We start from the raw sequence: 482 nt of genomic DNA, 5'->3' as shown, positions 1-482 counted from the left end.
CTTATATGCCTGTCTCGGAAATTCTACCTCTGTTCAGAGAGGCATATGCTGAACTGCAATCAAATTACTATGTCCAGCTCTGCAATTTCAATCATTTATCCCATTTATAGGGGTCTTTTTGTCTTGAATTAGGGAAAATGTGAGCCCAACAGGAAATTAAGCAACCAAGCAAAATCAGGAAATTCACTCAAGTGGCTTAGCCAGTGGAACGCCACCACTATCTTCAAACTAAAACTCCAAAGAGGTTGAACTGCAGTCGGATTTATTTTCAAAGTGGTTAATGTGCTTTTAATTTGTACAAGGTTGGTAACCAGGAAAAAAATACATTGCTCTCACGAAGCTTGTCTTTAATTTTATTCACAGAAGGCCTCAGCATACAGGCATAATGAGTTTAAAAATGCACCACTTGTAAAAAAATTAGAACAGCTATCTTAACGACAAAGTTTGAGATGCTTGTTTTAAATAAGTACCGTCTTTGGAAC

Source organism: Corapipo altera, unplaced genomic scaffold, assembly GCF_003945725.1.
Source record: "Corapipo altera isolate COAL_440 unplaced genomic scaffold, ASM394572v1 95, whole genome shotgun sequence".
Lineage (NCBI taxonomy): Eukaryota > Metazoa > Chordata > Aves > Passeriformes > Pipridae > Corapipo > Corapipo altera.
Note: the sequence above shows the minus strand (reverse complement) of the source record.